We start from the raw sequence: 19,456 nt of genomic DNA, 5'->3' as shown, positions 1-19,456 counted from the left end.
GTGTTGCTTGGTATTCGCCATGGGCAGGCAGAAGGGAACAGGTGAGGACTGTCTGACCGACTGCTGGGTGCAGAGACGGAGAGCTGCTGTAGCCTGCTCACTCTGCAGAGCCTTTTTGATGCCTAGCCTGAGCCCCCAGGGCTCCCCATTTGCCTTTGTTCTGGAAGCTCCGCCCTGCTCCTCCTACCCTCCTGCCAGCATCCTGTCCATCTAGCAGGATCAGTACCTCACCCTCCTGCATTCGTCATCGGGACGGGTACCTGCCAGCCACATTGCAAGGAAGGCCAGCCTGGGTCAGAGGGGCCCTACTCAGGTACCCTCCCCAGCCTATGTCCCAGAATAACAGATGAGGACAACAGGGGATGTTACGATATCCAGGTGTTTGTCATCAGCTGGAGAAGGAAGGGGGTGGCAGGGACCAGAGGCCCATCAGCTTCTAGACTGGAGAAGCCCCTTTGCATCAACCTCGAGTGACCCCTCTGAGTGGTTAAGGGAAAGGAGCTTACATTTATCGCGCTTCTGCTCCGTGTGGCGAGGGCTAGGTGTTTCTCGTGCGTTCTGAACCAAGTAGAGAATCCCGTAAGATTCACTGGAGAGGGAGGTGGAAGAGAGTCCCAGAATCAAGAATGTCCAGAAATAAATCGATTCTCAAATGAGGGGACACACACATTTTCCATGAACGCAATTGTTAGAGTAACTTTCCCTCGTTGATCACACCTAATTCAGAGTCAGCGTGTTTGCGGGCTAAGCCTTGGCCCGCACACCCACATTAGGGCCTTGCAGTGGGCTGGTGCGTATCTTGCACTTATGGGAGTGGGGTCCAGAATCCGGAGTCGGGCTCCTGCTCTAGCTCTGGGTGGGCCCCACCATGGGCTCCTCCTCTCTCACCTTCCGGGAACCTTCCAAGAGCCCCTTCCCCAGGTGCTGTAGTCCATTCCCTCACCCAGTCATTCGTGGAAAGAGCAGCCAGGGAATTCCACTCCTTTGTGTTCCAAGAGGGGGAAACGTCCACCATGTTGGCAAAGCCAGTGGTGAGAGTCTGGAAGGCTTTGGATGGAGGAGGTTGGCTGTGGGACCTCTTGCAGGGGGAGGGTGCGGGAGGGTGGAGGGCCACCCCGGGCCACCCCATGGATGCCCAGAAGGCAGATCTGGGAGTCCTAGGGCTGGAGCCTGACTCGGGCCTGCGCAGGGTGACCGGAGCTGTTGGGGGGCCCACATGTATGACCCCGTTCAGATGTCGCCCCTCCATGGAGCCCTCTACTCCGGCCCTCTCTGGTGTACCTGCTCCCCGTTGAGCCATGCGTTGGCTGTGCTGGTCCGTTCACAAATCCGTCTCATGCACGTGCACGTCTGTCTCCAGGCCCCGTAGAAACTTACTCTGGGGCCAGCAGGTGCTCTCTGCTGGGCTCCAGGCCTGGCTGAGTACCATCACCAAACAGGAGAGATGAACACAGGAGAGGAGCGAGAAGCAGTGGCACACCTGTGGCTCTGGGCTGTTTTTCCTTGCCCAGAGCCTGTTTCTCACCAGCCGCCTGTACCACCGATCACCCAGTGCCTGGCTGAATTCCAGAGGCCCCGGGCTCCAGTCCTGCCTATGGACGGTCCCAGGGTCCCGGACCATGCCGAAAGACCCTTAGTCCCTGCGGCTGTGTCAGTCTCTTCCACCTGACACAGTGAACCAGCACAGAGGCAGCTGGGTCAACACCTCTCGTCACAGCTGCCTGGCTGAGGTGGGGCCATCATGCCATTCCAGGAGCCCAGAGGAGGGGGAAGTGGAGTCAGTGGGAAGGTGTCAAGGGCAGGTGGGTCTCCGAGAAGATTGCATAACGCAAAACCTGTACCCAGAGGAATGGCCCTGCACCCACAAGACCAGGAAGCCCCTTCTGCAAGTGGACGTTTGTCAACAGACTCCCAGTCCCTGGAATGGGTGTTGTTCTGTGGCCCAGGGAACGGACCTAGTGGCTCTGTGGCTCCCCGGTATTCGTCACCCCGAACACCTGGTCCCCTGGAAGTGGGAAGGAGTGAAGAGGCTGGCATGTGACCGAGGGAAGTAAGAGGCAAGGTGGCTTGCCAGCTGACGCGCTTGGTGGGCACTGGGGCACCCCCAAAACTGCGTGCCTCCTTCTCGTCCCTGTGTCTGCTTCCTGACAACTGCTGGGGCCACACTGGGGGCCCGAGGAGGAGCCTGAGCCCTCAAGTCCCCAGGGTGGTGGGCAGGGCCCCAGGGTGCAGGGGGTGCAAGGGGGGCCTGGGAGGGCAACCGCACGTTCTCAGGAGATCATTTTGAGCAAAGAGCCTGGAGACACTTTATGGAGTCTGGGGCCCCCCGTGAGGCCCAGACTGCAACACCAGGAGGGAAAGAAGGGCACCACCAGCCCTTGCTGGGCACGCGGGCTCTGGTGGGTGCCTCACACTCCCAAGATCAAGGTCACCCTGGGAGCTGGATGGGGAGTGAGCAGGCGGGGATTTAAGGATTATTCAAGGCAGGAAAAGAAGGCTGAGGGGACACAGAAGGTGCTTTAACTGGGACCGCTTCATGGGCATTCGATCTGGGGAGTCACGGGTGCTCTGCACTCAGCGGGGCCCGAGCTTGTTCGGAGGCTCTGCTGTTGCTGTCTTGAAATTCCCAATAGTTTGGAACAAGAGGCCGAACACTCATTTTGCACCAGGCCCTGTAAATTATGTAGCTGGTTTTGTCTCCATCCAATCTGCTGGGACTTCTCTCCACACACACACACACACACACACACACACACACACACACACACGAGACAAACACCCTCCTTACCCCGCCTCACACATACATGTCCACAGAAATGCACTCCCCACACACTGTGCACACATCCTGCACATGTAAAACCCACCCCCAGCACGCAGTCACACTACCATTCTCGGTTCAAAACCACTAAGCAATTGCATAGGCTTCCCTGGTGGCGCAGTGGTTGAGAGTCCGCCTGCCGATGCAGGGGACACGGGTTCGTGCCCCGGTCCGGGAAGATCCCACATACCGCGGAGCGGCTGGGCCCGTGAGCCATGGCCGCTGAGCCTGCGCGTCCGGAGCCTGTGCTCCGCAACGGGAGAGGCCACAACAGTGAGAGGCCCGCGTACCGCAAAATAAAACAAACAAACAAAAAAGAAACTGCGTAACATGCATACCGAATTCAGCCCCCACCTTTCGTTTCACAGATTTCTTTGCATGCACATTTACACCGAGTGCTAATATCGTATTTTACCTGATGTTTATGAGCCTCTGGGCACGCTTACTGGCCCAGAAAACTAGGCAGGTCCCGTTACCACGGCTTACAAGCTGATGAAACCAGGATGCAGATGTTTAACAGCCCAGTTTCGAAGAGTTTAAGGCCGACGTGTATATGCAGGCTGACCCCCTGGAGCAGACCCAGTCACGGCCACGCCACTTTGAGAGTGGGTCCTCCCGCCTTCTGCCCTTCCTCCACTGTGCGGAGCCGAGGACACGACTCCCTCCATCCTTCCTACCTCTGGGCTCTGCCACCACGAGCAAGCTCCCCTCGGCCTGCCCCACTCCAAGTAGCTCCCGCCCCGGCTCGTCCCTCCCGAGGCCCCATCCCGGGGTTGGCGTGAGTGCGGGGCTGGGGAGGGGTGATGGCACAGCTCCCGGGAGCGGGGTCCCAGCTGCTTCCAGGGTTTCCCTTCAGTGGGTCGTGGCATCAGGTCCTCAAGCAGCAAAGAGGGGCAAAGAGGTGAATTCTGCATAAAAATCCAGTTAGGGATTCAGAGTAGAGCCCAAGGGAGTCTGGGTGGGCTCTGACCAAAGCAAAGCCTGTGGGGAAACCCAAGGCACCAGCGGGTTCCTTATTTCCAAACCACAAACCCTCAACTCCCAGCCCCGCTGTTGCTGAGTGGGAAGTGCCCAGCACTCACACCAACTGTAGCCAGAGGCTATGGGGCAGGACAGCTTTTCCTTGCCTGGTCCCCCTCCTGGGTCCTGGGCACAGCTCAGGGACAAGGAATTCCTGCCCGGCCTTCCCTGCTCCCGTTCTCCGCTGTTCCAGAACCTCTTCCTCCCATTTGGGTCGCCCTGCAACTCCTTTACCACCTGGTTTAAAAGCCTTCCACCCAGAAGCCGCTCCACTCAGCCCACCGGCTGAATCCACTCTGTCAGCAGGCAGCAAGATGCCTGGTGCCCATCGTCACCCTGGAGGGTCCCCGAGATGTTTAGAGAACAGTGATCTGAGGCCCCAGTGCCACCTGCAGTGCTCCAGGCCAAGGGTCAAGACCAGGGCCAACCAACAGTCGGTCAAAACAAGTTGCTGACTAACTCCCTAGAAGTTCAACACGCCAAAACCGGTTCTTACCCTGTTCTTAGCTTTCAGTCAAATACGAAGACTTCTTAAGGTGTTCGGAAGGCCTCCCCACACCCCTCCTCACATCCCAGCCCTCCAAACTGGGTTCCCGCCTTCTTCCCATTTCCTGATGCCCCAACCCTAGAAGGTCATGCCCTCATCCCTTCTGCCACCCTCCCTCTGGGCCACAGAAGCCCAGGGGTTCTGCCTGGCCAGAGGGACTGGCTCTAAGGAAAGACCCCAGGCAGATTCCCCTCCTCTCCCATCTCCACGCTCCCCTCCACTTAACTGAGGCTGGGAGTGGGACTCATCATGTAATCCAAACCGCTTTGGAGATATTGACCCACTTTGGACAAACACCCTTAAAATTTATGAAATATTCAGGCATTCAAAATATATAGACTGCAGTCTCCAAATACAAGGGGGCTTCTAACGACACCAGGAAACTTGGCTCAAAGCTAGACACGTGGAGGACTTTTGTCCAACTTAAAATACCTCCAAGGCAGCTCTGAACTGATCCTGAAACAGTTTTAATTGCTGCTAATGATAACTGGTATCTTGAGCCGTGCAAGCATATAACATAGCCTCAGCACAGGAGCTGTTTCTTTTGGATCCATTGTCAACTCAGCTTTGCTCCTAACTTACAGACGATGGGGGGACAAAGGGGGGCACCTTCCCTCTGGCATGTCAGAATGGTCTCTTTACCATCCGGAGGAAGGAGGGGGAGGGTGGGAAAGGGAAGGAGGAAAACCCAGCAGAACCCTGACCAGGATGGAAATCTCTAGGTTATCGGTAGCAGCAGTAACACATTTATCGAGCGCCTACTCTGTGCCAGACACCGTGCTGGTGGCTGTAAATTAGTGTAAATCACTCTGAGTCTGCAGTTCTTTGGGCAATGCCAAAGAAGCAGGTTGATTCAATTCTAGACTTATTTCTGCTTCACATTGAGCGCTGAATCAGATCTGAGCCCTCCACTCACAGAGTTCTCAGGTGAGCGGGGGAGAAAGACTCAGACGCAGACGTCCCAATTCCAGAGAGATGAGCACCTCATCCCACCAGAAACCAACCAATATTACCCAAGAAAAACCAAAATTAAAGGAGCGCCAGAGAGGAGCCCGGGGAATGAGGGCAGCCACAAATCACAAACTCAGATTGATTTGTTGTTGCTCTCGGCAGGCTCTCTGGAGGGATTTGAGGGGGAAGGCCCTGGGACTGAGCCGGCTCATGTGGACACACCAGACCAGGAAGCCAGTTAGTCTCTGGATACAACAGTCCGACAGAAAATACAAATGTAAGCATAGAAAAAAGACTGGAAGGAAAGACAACAAAACAATGACAGTACTTTTTTCTGGGTGGTAGGCTCATGAAGATCTCAGTTTTCTTCTGTATCCATTCTGAGAATATATCCTCTAATAAAAAAAACACTATTTAAAAATAAAGAAGCTTCTTGCAAGTTCTGTAAGTTTAAAATTATTTTCAAGTAAAAAAAGATTTTAAGCGGGGGTAGATGGGAAATCGCTGTACCTTCAGATCAATTTGGCTGTGAACCTAAAACTGCTCTAAAAAATAAAGTCTAATAATTTTTTTTTAAATTTTTAAAAAGGCACTTAAAGGAGTGGTAATAAAATAACACTGACAATAGTAATAACTGTTGAAACTAAATGGTAGGTGTAAGAGGGTTCATCTGAGTTTTCCACAACTTTCGGGTGGGTTCAAAAATGTTCTATCATAGAAAGTAAAATACTAAGTACACAAAAGCTCTGTGCCAAGACCCTCCGCAGCCTGGCCGGTTCTAGGCCCGCTGTCCGGCAGTCTGCACGTCGCCCGGTCTCGGTCACCGGAGCCGCTGGTCACTCAGGACAGGTAAGTGCAGTGTCCCTGCTGGGCGTCCTCTCCCAAGCCCCAGAGCCGAGGTTCTCAGCTCAGTGCTGCCTGCAGCACCCGCCGGCACACCGCGCCCCAGGCGCACAGCCCTGCTCCCCTTCAGCGACCGGCTCCCCAGACCCCCGGCAGGGATACCAGGCTTGCTTCCTCCTGCCCAGGCTCCCACCTAGCTTCCTGTTGCAGGCCCCGGTCCTGTACTCTGTTTCTTCATGGGCTCCCCTCCCTCATCCGAGCCAGCGTGCGCTAGGCTCTCACATCCTAAAAAATACTCCCTCACGTGATCCAGCATTCCCCTTGGTCAATGACTATCTTCCTCCTTCCTGCCCAGTCAGTTTCTAGCAGGGCTGGTCCACACTCGCAGGGCCATGGCATGCAGATGCCCCACTGCGGGGCGCATGGGGCTGAAGGCCACCCACGTCCCTCCCCACCCCAAGCCAGTGTGCTCCAGATCTGTCTGGAGGAAGGAGGGGCCCCTCCAACTCGCACAAAGGTGCCATGTGGTCTAGAGCAGCCCGCTTCCCTCTGTCTCTCCGTGTCCGCTCCACTCACTCCCCAGGCCGCTGCCTTCTGCCCCTCCACCCTGAGCTATGCCCTTGCCAAGGGTGTCAGTGGCTTCCCAATGGCCGCATCGCAGGAGCCCCTGGGGATATCCGATTTTCCTAAGCGTTTGCCTTGCTGCTTTTCTTCCTAGGTCTTTTCTGCCCCATTGGCTCCTGGGACCCAAGTTTTTTGACCTTGTGCCTCAAAGACCATTCTCCTCAGTCTTTCATGGCGCCTTTCTCCGAGGCTCCCTCTACGGCCCTTTCTCTCTCACTCTCCCCCGCCTGTACCCCTGGCCTAACCTAGCCCCCTTGCTACATGCCACACCCACCTACAAGTGCCACTTTCCACACTAAATGCATTGTCTCCTGCCTAGACCTGCTCTGCCTCATGTGTTATCTGAGCAAAAGGCACCACCATCCAGCCAGTTTCCCAAGTCAGCCACGCTGGAGTCATCCTCGCCTCCCCCCTCGTCTCGCTGCCCATTCAGTCAGCTGATGGGTGGCCTTGTTCTGCTGGCTCCTCCTGAGTCCCCCCATCCTGCCCACCCTCTGCACCCCGACTGCCCTACCTCAGGCCCAACTGCTGCAGTAGTCCCCTCCCTGCTGTCCCCTCCCTGGTAATCCACTCTCCTAGGGCTGCCAGAGTCCTGAGATGGAAGTATACTCATTGCATTCTTCTGCGCAAAATTCCTCCATGGCTCCTCAGGCCAAAACAAAATCCTGACTCTCAACATGGTACGTGAGGCCCCTCCCTAGCTCACGCTCCACCTACATCAGATGACTTGTATCCCCAAGCATGAGGAGCTTTTCATGCCTTTTCACAAGTCACTCACTTGGCCAGGCAAGCCTTGCCCACACCCCTGTTCCCCTGGTGAACTCCAGCTCTTTCCTCAGAAGTCAGCTAAGGTATTGCCACCTCCAGGAGGTCTTCCTTGATTTCCCTGACAGACTTAAGGGTTCTCTCCTCCAAGCTCCCATCACAGGGACTGCAGTCCTCATGCCACCTGCAAGGTCCTGGAGGCCAGGACCAGACCCATTCCTAGTTGGAGCACCAGCACAACCTAGGCATGAAGGTCGTGGTCTTTTGGGGTCTTTGTTCATGTCATTCCCTCTGCTCATCTATCCTCTAAACCCTGCTCACCTTCACCCTTTTCCCAGGAAGCACTGCCTGCTCTCCCTCAGCAATTGCCTCTCCTCTGTGGCTTTGCACGTCAGGCTGGCAGTGCTGTCTTCATCTGGTAGACCACTGTATTCAAACTTTTTTTTACGGTGATCATAGGAAGAAAGACGTTTTTCATCATACTCCAGCACACATATGCATTATATGAATTATATATACACATATGTGTGTATACTGTATACATGTATATACGCATGTGTGTGTGTGTGTGTGTATAAAGCAAAGTGCATTTACCACATGTGACACACTCATATTTTCTATTTTACTCCACTTTTTTCTCTTTCTTTAACGCTGGTAATGACACAGCGTTAAGCTCCCAACCCATGAATTGGTCCCCACCCGCCATTTGAAACCTCTGCTGTAGCCAGTGGGGATCCCTAAGGGTTTCCAGCAGGGGAGCAATGTGATTAGGAAGGTGGGTTAGGAGACTTCCTTGGTGGTCCAGCGCTCCCAATGCAAGGGGCCCGGTTTCAATCCCTGGTCAGGGAACTAGATCCCACATGCATGCCGCAACTAAGAGTTTGCATGCAGCAGCTAAGAGTCTGCACGCTGCAACTACAAGATCCTGCATGCCCCAACGAAGATCCCACGTGCCACAGCTAAAACCAGACACAGCCTAAATAAATAAATATTTTAAAAAAGAAGAAGAAGAAGAAGAAGAAGTGTGGGTTAAGACAGTGCTTCTCAAATGTTTGAAGTTTTGTACATTTCCAATCTGTCATGTGCTTTATTTTTAAAATACAATAAAGATGAATTATTAGAAAAGAAAATAACAAAGATATAAAAAATAATGCAAGCCCGTATTTGTTATTACGAGCCTCCGTAGACACTGTGGAGTGGCGTCACGAGCACGCTGGGAGATGGACGCCAGACCGGGGCCAGAGGCGTGAGGCGGCTTTGCCAGGCCTTTTGAAGCCTTCAAGCCCTTGACACGTGCGACACCTGCACTGCCAACCTCTGTCCTGGAGGAGTTCCGGTTTGTACAGTCTGAGGTGCTTTGCTAAGGAGAAAGGCGGTGCTGGGCAGGCTCCTTATTGATGGAGCTGCCCTGCCTGTGTTCGAATCCTGACTCAGCCAGTAAGCAGCTGTGTGCCGTGGACAAAGGACTTAACCTCTCCCAGCTTCCGTTTCCTCTTAGGATCATCCTGGGAGATTAATAAAACAATCCATCCGGGCTTCCCTGGTGGCGCAGTGGTTGAGAGTCCGCCTGCTGATGCAGGGGACACAGGTTCAAGCAGGTTCGTGCCCCGGTCGGGGAGGATCCCACATGCCGCGGGGAGGCTGGGCCCATGAGCCATGGCCGCTGAGCCTGCGCGTCCGGAGCCTGTGCTCCGCAACGGGAGAGGCCACAGGAGTGAGAAGCCCGCGTACAGCAAAAATAAACTAATAATAATAATAAAAAGTAAATAAAACAATCCATCCTGCAGGGTGGGGCCCAGGAGGGGAACTTGGTTGACACACCCCCTTCTGGCGCTCATGGTTAGGATTTTGCTGTCCTGGTCTCCTTTCTTTCTGAATCAGCCTCATCCTCACAGGTCCCTTCTCTGCCCCTCAGCGACCAGCGTGATCAAACCGCCCCAGCTCCTCCCTTCGTCTCTGCTTCACGCTCTCAGAAGATGGGTCGCATCCTACACGGCAGAGAAAATAGTGAGCCCCAGGTTCTGTCCACTTCCTCTCCTTTCTCGGGGACTCTTCACCCATCCAGGCTAATCCCTCCACCTGAGTCTCACTTACCCACCCCTCCTCTCTGCATTGATGGGAGCTTCTTTCCACAGATAATTCCCTCCCTCTTCTGGGAATCCTTTCAAAGAGTCAAGCCTCTGGTCACTCCTCAGCCTAAGGAAATCAGCCCTGTGGTGTGCAAATGTTAAATAACAGACCTGCTGGAGAAAAAAATGTATGCATACATACATATATGTGAGTTTATTATAAACGTTATTGACATAAAGGATGTTTAGCAATTTACAAATAATAATAAACTATACAGTACTCTTGGGACTCCCCTGGTGGCACAGTGGTTAAGAATCCGCCTGCCAATGCAGGGGACACAGGTTCAAGCCCTGGTCTGGGAAGATCCCACGTGTCGCGGAGCAACTAAGCCCGTGCGCCACAACTACTGAGCCTGCGCTCTAGAGCCCGCGAGCCACAACCACTGAAGGTCCTGCACCGCAACTATTGAAGCCCACACGCCTAGAGCCCGTGCTCTGCAACAAGAGAAGCCACAGTAATAAGAAGGCCATGCGCTGCAACTAGAGAAAGCCTGTGCACAGCAGCGAAGACCCAACACAGCCAAAAATAAATAGATTAATTAATTTAAAAACATATATACAGTACTCTTTATTGTCAATTGCATATAGCAAATCGAGCCTTACAGAATGCTTTCATTGATTTTTACCAACCCACTGATTCCATAACCAACCTATAATTATAATTGAAAAATGAATGTAGTTCCAACATGAATGGTGGTTGATATTTTTGTGCCAACTAGCAAGGAAAAAGTGAAACAATAAAGATATATGTTGGAATTTCACTCATTTGTCCATGGCGTAAGCAACTTCCTTACTGAATCAGATAATGGTTTTTGAATACTGGAAGAACATTTGCTCGATTTTTCTGTGCCATTCACAATGTACTGGCCACTGGTACAACATACATTTAGATTTAATGTAACGTGCCTTGTTAACATTTCCTCTATAAATTTCTTAAGTCTAGATAGTCAACAAAACAATAAATCAAGCCCTGATTTGTGATGTTTGCCAGTTTCCATGGTGTAAATATTCCCACCATGGCCGATTTCAAGCTACCAATGTGATGTCACTGTGTGCAGAGCTGGGAAGAAAAGCACAGTAACACAACATTATATAGTATTTCCACAGGCGTAAGAGATGTAAAGAATCTTAAAAGCATAAATAGTAAAACATTGTAAAATTCTTAGGAAGTGATGAATTTTGAGTATTTATCTTTGTTTTTAATATAATTTATTTAATTGTAATTTTAGTATAGTCTAATTTTTAAATAATAGCTAGGTTTAATTTTTAAATAATAGCTAGGTTTAATAGTAGCTAGGTTTTCTGTCTCACATAATTCCTGAAAATTTAACCATCAGCTCTTAGGAGCTGGTCTGATCTGAACACACCTGGATCTGACCCCCTCCCCCCCAGCTCTGCCTTGAATGGGACCTTCAAAAAGTTCTCCCAGCCTGATGGCCCCTTCCGATGTGTACATTTCAGGTACTATCTTATAAGCAAAGCTGAGCCCATTTTCCTGCTCTCAAACCTGCTCCCCTCCAGGGCTACCATCTTGGTGAAGGGCTTCTCCATCCACCCAGGAACCCGCCTCATCACGATCCCACAACCCTCACACCTCCTCTGGCACCAGGTCACTGCCATGTAAACCCCCCTCAAGCCTGGCCCTGCTCTCTGTTCTCTGGCTTGCTCGGGATCACACTCCCATCACCTCCTCCCCGGACCCCCCAGTGGCCTGGCACTGCCCACCTTCCTCACGGCATCAAACCAGTCATTATGTCCTGCCCTGTTCTGTACTGGGCAAAGTCAGGCTTCCCAGAGCACAGTAGTCATTGTCTCTCATCCTGTCTCTCCAGATCCATCTCTGGCATGTCCTGCACACTCAACCTCTGCTCCAGCTGCATCCAGCTGCAGTACTAGCTGCAGTTCCCCTAAGGCATCCCACCCTCCCAAAACCTCCATGCCTCTCACATGCGTTCCCTGTCCCTGGAATGCCTTCCTCCAATCAGATTCCTGTTGGACAAAATCTTATTCCTTCTTTTGGACACACCTCAAATATTTTCTCCGTAATGAGCACCCCCTACTCCAAGCAGAATTCATTCATTTGTTCACTCACACGTTCCTTCATTACTAATGTTTCTTTAGTGCTATGTGCCAGTTCTGTGCTAGGTGCTGGGAGCCAGACTCTCCGAAAGCACTCAGTCTTATAGGGGAAACAGGACTACGGCAATCAGCTCGCTGGCAGACAGAGCTCTACAGAGGGTGTTGGGGAAAAGCAGAAGAGGAATGCCATTGCTAAGCCTCCCGGGGATTATAGCCCTTGATCTGAGCTTTGACAGATGGGTAGGAGTTAGCCAGGTGAGGAACGGGGGAAAGCGCTCCAGAAAAAAGGGGGCAGGTACAAAGGCCCTGAGGCATGAGAATGCAGGATGTGTTGGGAGCTGTAAGTGATTCAGTTTGGCTACCCTCGAGGGTCAAGAGAAGCCCACAGAGGAAGGCCAGACCAGATCCAGAGAGATTTTAGTTGGCACATGGAGAAAGTTTGATAAATGGTGATGCTGATAAATGGTGGTGAAGGCAATGGGGAGCCATGGAAGTCTTCCCCGTCCAGAACTACAGGCCTTTCAGAAGGATCATTTCGAGAAATTAATGGAGAGATACAGAGTACAGGGTTAAGTGATGGAAATGGCAGTGCAGTTAGAAATGGTGAAGGCCGCGTTCGGTGGCAGTGCTGAGGAGAAGAGAGGCCAGGCTGGGAGGGAGTGTAGGAGTAGAACCGGGAGTACCTGCTGACTACCTGGAAGGGATGACTGACGGGGCTGCCCCGATGCCTGGCCTGGGTGACTTGGAGGATGGTGGTGGCATTCTCTGGAGATCCCAGAGGAATGGCTTTATGGGGTGACTATGAATTCATCCTGCGACGTGCTGGGTTTGAGGTACACATGGTACAACCAAGTGGAAAAATCCCCTTGTCAGTTCGATAGTGGAATCTGGACTTCAGGAAGAAGTCCTGATTGAAAGATGGAATGTGGGAGTGGTCAGCAAATCAGCATTTGGGAGCCATCTCCCCATGGAGGGAGGGAGCTGACTGAGAAGAGAAGAGGGTCCCACCCCAGGCCTGGGGTCACAGGCATTGAAGGTTCAGCCGCAGGCCAGGAGACGAGGTGAGAGAGGCAGAAGGCCGAGAGCAGAGTGGGGTCCCGGGAGACAAGAGCCAGGGGTGCTGAGGGAGGAGAGAGGGCTTAGCACAGGCCAAGGGTGGGAAAGATGGAGATATAGCTGAGGATTTTAGCAACTTGGTGGCCCTGGTGGCTTTGAGGGAAGGAAGGCCAGCTGGAGAGGACAAGTGCAGGGCAGTGGAGGGAAGGAGAAGGTGGGGAAGAGGGGATGCTGGCTCCCAGGAACGTGGGGCCTGAGAGGGACAAAGGAGGGAGGGGGCCCACCGTCCCGCTGGAAGGGTTAGCCTTGGGCGGGCGAGGAGCTGCCGCTCAGGACGTGTGCAGGGCGGAGCCATGACAGGGAAACACGCAGACGGCGAGCCAGGCAGGTGGTGTGTCCGTCCAGATTCCCTGGGAAGCAGGTGCAAAATGGCATTAGGAGCGAAGGGATTCAGTGGGGAGCAATGACTGTGAGAGAACGGGAACAGGAGCGGGCCGGGGAGAAGGCCGAGAGCGGGCGGGGCGATGCGCCCGCAGAACCTCACGCTCGCTCGGGGCAGCGGTGGCGAGGCCCGCACAGCCCTGCGACACTCAGCACTGTCTGCGGCTGGGGCCGCTGCCCCCAACCGCCCCCCGCCCCCACGGCTTCCCTCCGAGGACTGAGCAGCATGCCTCCACGACAGCAGGGGCTCCCCACCCGGTGACCTCAGATTTCTCCGAGACGTGGGATTGGGGCTGTTCGCCAGGAGTGGGGTGGAGAGGTGATGGGTGGAGGGCTGCGGGGGAGGCTTGGCACCATCCTGGGGAGAGGAAGACTAACGCTGGAGGCCTCCAGTTTGTAGTGGCCCCAGTCACCCCATGGCGGAGATGAGGGCAGCAGGAGGCTGGTCTGACCCAGAGCCAGGATGTCTAGCCCAGCATGGGCAGCGGAAGGACCGACGAGCAGGGCGTGGCGGGTTTGGGGAAAAGGGGTCTGACATGATGGAAAGGGTCTGAGCCTTCCGGAGCGGGAGGTAAGGATGGGCTGGGGCAGGTGCTGGGGAACTCTGTGAGGTTGAGGATGGGAGTGATGGGAGTTGCGGCTGAAAACTCTGTAAGGGAGAAGGCTGCGATCAGAAAGTGGGAATTCTAGAATTGTTTTAGAGCAGAGGTGGAACAGTTCTAGGTAATGACAATGTTGGGTGGCAGAGGACGGCACAGAGCCATGAGGCCAGGCTGTTCCCAGGATATGGGGTCATGGGCTGATGGCATGGACAGGACTGCAAAGTCCTGTCACATCTCCTGTCAGCCAGTTGCCCTGCAACCCTGCGCCTGACAGCCCCCAGAGCTCCTGGGGCAGGGCTAACCCTCGGGCACCCCTGGTCACACGCCTGGCAGCTCCGGCCATGCCCCTCTGGGACACTTCCAGGCTAAGGCTTGACCCTCAGGCGGGAGGAAGAGGGTCCACCCCAGCCAGAGGCCACAGAAGGCTGAACAGCCTCAGTCGGTGAAGGGCAGAGCTCCCTTTGAGGAGACACTAGGGTGCAGAGGGTAAGTATAAGAGGGCATTTAACAGAGGACCTGACTGCCTCCAGGTACTCAGGGAAGGCTTTCCAGATTTTGGATCTGAGGAAAAAAGGAGGTGTCCTAGGTGAAGTGGGGAGATCAAAAGGGGGTTCACAGAGAGGCTCCACTTGCCCAGCAGGAGCCCAACCTTTCCTTCCCTGTCACACTGCCTTCCCTCAGGTTTTGGAAGGTCCCTGTGGCCTTTCACCACAGGGCCTTTGCACATGCTGCTCCTCTCCCTGGAAAGCTCCCCTGCCTCCTCCCCCATTCTTTAGGGAATTGCTAAGTTTGGAAAGCACCCGGAATTACTTGAGGAAGACTCTGTAGCAGATACATTTGAATTTGCCATACACTTCACTCACAGACAGAGGCCAAGTCTGTGGTTTTCTCTCTGTGGTGCCATGTCGTCATTGGTAAAATGTGGGTCTTGCTGAGTGATAAAGGGGAAAGGAGTGGAGCACGAAGGAGACGTGAGCCTGGAGGCCCCTCACTGTGCGAGGCACAGAGTAGGTGCCCAAATTTATTTGCTGAATAACCGACCAGTCAGGCCCAGCCAACGGGGCCTATTTAACGTCCACAATTGCCCTGCAGTCAATGAATTTGCCTTTGACTGGGCTGAGCCAGACAACCTTGAGGTCAGAGCATATGTTGGAGATTACGCATCTCAGGGCACAAGGGGTTATACCTGTCCTTGCTCAAAAATTACAGGAAGTTGCTAAATGGGCCAAAAGAAGAACCAGCACACTTGTTGCTCTGTCTCTCTGCCCCACCTCCAGCTGTTGCCTCATGGAAGGTCAAAACAAGTAAGATAAAATCTGACTCACAGCTCCAAAGAGAAAGGAGTGAGAAATGTGACCCACCCTCGGCTCTGCCCCACCCAGCCCCGTCTCTCCCCACTATGTGGCGCCGGGGAGGCCCGACCCAGGACGGCGACCCCTGAGGCCAGCGCCCCAGCCTGTGCCAGGGTCCCCCTGGTTTCCATTTTTATACTCTTTTCTGATCTCTCATGAGATCCAAACCTGGTTTCATTTCTTGATAGTGGGTCCGGTTGTTTTCATCTTCTCTGACAAAAAGTTGGGTGTTAAGTCAGGGAGGGTTGGAAACCCACAATCCTCCAAGCCCTGGTCTCGGCCCACTGGCTTCTCAGAGGAGGTGCAGTGGCATTTTTCCTTGGAAGCCAGGCCCAGCTCCCCAGCACCTCGCTCCCTCCCATCTGATCTTGGTGAGGCAGCGGTGTGGCTGGCAGCCTTCTCCCACACCCCAGCCCCAGGAGGCCCAGCCCGGCCAGGAGTCTCTCCGGGGCCCTGGAGGCTGAGTGGAAGCCCTCAGGCAGGCCGTTGGACCAGAGGAGGCTGATTCTCCAGAACCAAGACACATCCTTAGATGTAAAACACATCTTTTCTGGAACCTGACACAGGGCCTTTGCCCAGAGGTGATTTTATTTATTCTTTTTTTTTGGCTGCGTTGGGTCTTTGTTGCTGTGCGCGGGCTTTCTCTAGTTATGGCGAGCGGGGGCTACTCTTCATTGTGGTGCACAGACTTCTCACTGCGGTGGCTTCTCTTGTTGCAGAGCACGGGCTCTAGGCACGTGGGCTCAGTAGTCACAGGCTTAGTTGCTCCACGGCATGTGGGATCTTCCCGGACCAGGGCTTGAACCCGTGTCCCCTGCATTGGCAGGCGGATTCTTAACCACTGCACCACCAGGTAAGCCCCCAGAGGTGATTTTAGATCATTATTTGTTGCATTCTTTCCAGGGTTATTTGAGTGAATGAATGAATGACATTGACACTGTCAGGAACCTTCAAAACCTATACATTTCTGGGTTAAGAAAACCCTTTACCAGCCTCTTTCCTTTTTCCCAGAGACACCATCTCACCCCACCAGTGCACGACCGTTGCAGACCCCCTTCTCCTCCAGGTTCAGAGGCTCCCAGAGAGTAAGACGGCATGATGCCTCCTTTCCTCATGGGCGACCGTTGCCTCTTCCCCACACCTCACTCCCACCCTGCTCTGTCTGTCACTGTGCCCCAGGTAACACACCTAGACAGAGAGCCCTCCCCCAGACTAACCTATATGAAATTGTCTGAGGATAGAAAGTGCTAGAATATGAAACACACACACACACACACACACACACACACACACACACACACACTGAAGAAGCACAAACTGGGCAAAAATATAGGAATTCAATTTCACTGATTTTTGTTTTTAATTACGGGATTTCCCAGTGTCTCAAAAGAAAATTACAACCCCCCAGACAAGCATATATAAGTAAACACATAAAGACACTGGCAACAAGCCCACTGTGGGTGGGAAATCACCAACAAGGGGAACTCTGCTCCCCTCTAAGAGTTCTGTAATTGTTCCAGAGGCGCCATTCCTGCTCCTCCAACCATAGTGTAAGTTGCCTAAGATGCTGTCGAAAGAGCACAGGGCCAAAAGGCAGGAAACTTGAGTTCCAAAACCACGACGGCCCCTAAGTAGCTGTATAACGTTGGCCGAGCTCCTTAGTATCTCTGAGCTGTCCTCTTTCCATCTGTTAAATGAAGGCTGGCCTTTAGAACTTTTCTTGTACTCACAGTGCCTGGCCCAGTACCGCCTAGGAAGAGCTTAGTCAGTATAACTGGAAAGAAATGGCCCAACATGATTTTTGTATCCATGATCCCAAACCTGACTTAAGATTTGGGTAAATAAAGTACCATTTCCCAACAAGTTCATCAGGAAAGTTGGATAGAATGCATCTTTGGAGGATCATAAGGTCTTAGAGATTCTCTCTTTTTCAACAACCCATTTTTCAGCCCATGGCGTGAAGGGGAGAGAGGTTGAAATTGGTAGGAGTAAGTCTGTGGGGGCAGTGGAGGGACCTATGTGACTGAATCACTAAGGGGAGGCTTGCTTGTGTCACTGCACCGTTGCAGGCTGGCTCGTACCTGTCTCTAGGTGGGAAGGCCCAGATGTGGGTCCCTGCCTTTGGGGGGTGCATGGTGATAATGGCATGTGCCTACCCATTGCCTGGATGCAAACCCAGATGTCACCCCGAGCCCGGCCCAAGGAGGAAGCGGGTGAGGTACCCTGGACCACCTGTGCAGGAACATGAGTGGAGAAAGGAGGACAGCCCTCTGCAGGATGGGTGTGCAGGCAGGGTCCTGGGCCTACTGTCCAGGCAGAGACCCCAGAACTCTGAGAGATGCTTACTGTTGCCCCCAGAGAACCCTCGTCCCCAGGAGTTCCTATGCATTTCCCAATACCCTCTCCCCAGCTGCTCAGGACTCTGGGGGACATGAGAACCTGGGAGTCTCCTCGGGGAGGGTTTTCCCAGACTGGTTCTCAGAATGGTCACACACGCATCCCAGGACATTTGCCTTCAGGTTCCCTCTGGCCCAGAGGGGACACAACCCAGTGGGCTAGAAAGCTCAGCGTCAGGGCCAGGCCAGTTCTGCCCCTCCCCCACCATTTGGCTACAGGAAAGCTACCTGGTCTCTGTTTCCTCTCGTATAAAATGAAAAATAGGACCAACCCGACAAGCATTAATGCAAATTAAATGAGCTAATGTACTGAGAGCACTGGCAACCCAGAGCTAGCTCATACTTACCGTGAAGATTACACACAGCTACAGACCCCTCACAGGTCAGACAAGCAGCAGGCCTCGGTAACATTCTGTCGGCCACGCTTCTAAAGGGCTCCTGGCCAGGTCATGTGATTGTGACTGGGAAAGGCCAGGCACATCAAAATGAAAGAAAACCTCGTCCCCCCCCACCCCAGGACTGGCAGACTCTAGGATGGAGAGCACCCATGGCTGCTCTAGAGGTTATGAAACCCACCCCTCATTGCACAGCTAAGGAAACCATCTCAGAGAAAATGGGTAACGTGCCAGAGGCCACACTGCGAGTTTGTGACAGTATTTGGAAAAGAGGACATATCTTCCAATGTCTTCTAGGCGTGGCCAGGTTACTTTCTCAGATATTAACTTGTGTTTAGATGGTTGCATTCTTCTTCTCCCTTCCCATTCCAAGGTCTTAGATCTGTCCTCTTTGAGCTTCAGGACCAGACGGAATCTGACCCTGGGCACAGAAGCCTGACTGTGGTCTGGAGCAGAGTCAGAGCCTCACAGGGCACCAGGGCCCATGCGAGTGGACAGCCCATAGAAGGCCCCGTTCCCAGGCAACACCATGAGCCTCCTGGATTCCAGGGTGACCCTTACCGGGAAGGGGCCTATAGTGACCAAGATGGAATTTCCTCCCTGTCAGACCAGATGGGAGCTCAGGGTCGGAACTAAGTTGATCTCAGGAGGGTGGTGGACTGAGAGTCATACTGTCTACACAAGGCACTTCTCAGTCCCCTTCACAACATGGTTCCCTCTGACCATATCACCCATTTGTACAGCGCTTGACAAAGTGCCTTCATTCGGTCCCTGAGATTTCTCCCATTAACCAGGTGAAAAAACTAGAGCTCAGTAAATGGAAGGGATTTGCTCAAATTCACATAAGTAGTAAGAGAAGTAAGACGAAAGAAGTAAGAGTAGTAAGAGTAGTAAGAGAAGTAGGACGAAAGCACAATTCTTCCGACTCCAAGACAGTGCTCTTGACAACACGTCACTGCCCACCCTGTACTGCTCTTTGTACACAGCTGGCTTCCTGGCCGCCAGCTGAGCCCACTCTCAGAGAACACACCTCACTGTCACCTGGGTTCCACGACCTGGGGCAGGCCTCTGTAGGAGAAACAAATCCTGCAGGGAGCATCTGGGCAGGCCAACCCTTCCCCGGGGCCCCTACCCTGGTGACTTTGCAGGATGCAGTGATGGCTTTCTAGAAACTCACCTGACACTGGTAGTATGTCAGCTTGGATGGAAGCTAAAGGCCTAGACATGGACAAAAACCCCTATAGATGATTGGGAAACCAAAAACAAAAGTACAGCTGGCCACCAAATATGAAAATATCTGTACACCCAGTAGCAATTAAGAAATGCCTATTAGGGGAATTCCCTGGTGGTCCAGTGGTTAGGACTCCGCGCTTTCATTGCCGAGGGCCTGGGTTCAGTCCCTGGTGGGGGAACTAAGATCCCAAACCGTGCGGTGTGG

The sequence above is a fragment of the Pseudorca crassidens genome, chromosome 14 (genome assembly GCF_039906515.1).
Source record: "Pseudorca crassidens isolate mPseCra1 chromosome 14, mPseCra1.hap1, whole genome shotgun sequence".
Taxonomy (NCBI): Eukaryota; Metazoa; Chordata; class Mammalia; order Artiodactyla; family Delphinidae; genus Pseudorca; species Pseudorca crassidens.
This window is presented reverse-complemented; position numbering follows the sequence as displayed.